This window comes from Orycteropus afer, unplaced genomic scaffold (assembly GCF_000298275.1).
Source record: "Orycteropus afer afer isolate SDZICR_OR568_19922 unplaced genomic scaffold, OryAfe1.0 scaffold00020, whole genome shotgun sequence".
Taxonomy (NCBI): domain Eukaryota; kingdom Metazoa; phylum Chordata; class Mammalia; order Tubulidentata; family Orycteropodidae; genus Orycteropus; species Orycteropus afer.
In genome coordinates this window covers 2,132,800-2,133,361 of record NW_006921607.1, presented here as the reverse complement: position 1 = coordinate 2,133,361, position 562 = coordinate 2,132,800, and positions in this window count along the sequence as shown.

Genomic DNA, 562 nt, shown 5'->3' with positions numbered 1-562 from the left:
GTGCTGGAGCAAGATGGTATCTCATTGTTGTTTTGATTTGCATCTCTCTAATAGCTAATGATCGTGAGCATTTCTTCATATGTTTGTTGGCCTATAAGGGTTTTTTAAAAATAGTTTATTTTATTGTTGAGAATATACACAGCAAAAAACATGCATCATTTCAAGTTTCTCCATTACAGGTCAGTGACAGTGCTTATGATCTTCCAGTTGTGCTGCCATTCTCACCTTCCTGGTCTCATTGTTCCTCCTCCATTAGCATAAACTCACTCTCCCTAAGGTCAAACTTCTTGTTTTCTTTTAATTTCTATTTGGTCCTTTTATAGATCTGTAATTACACTTTCTGTTAGTGCTGATTTTTAGCTGAAATCCTCAATGCTATGGGACTGTTCCTATTGTCTTTTTTTATTGATCCAAATGCAGTCTTGTCTCCTCACAGGCCAAATGTTATACTTTAAAAATTGCTTGTAGATGGCCAACAAACATATGAAGAAATGCTCACGATCATTAGCTATTAGAGAGATGCAAATCAAAACAACAATGAGATACCATCTTGCTCCAGCAC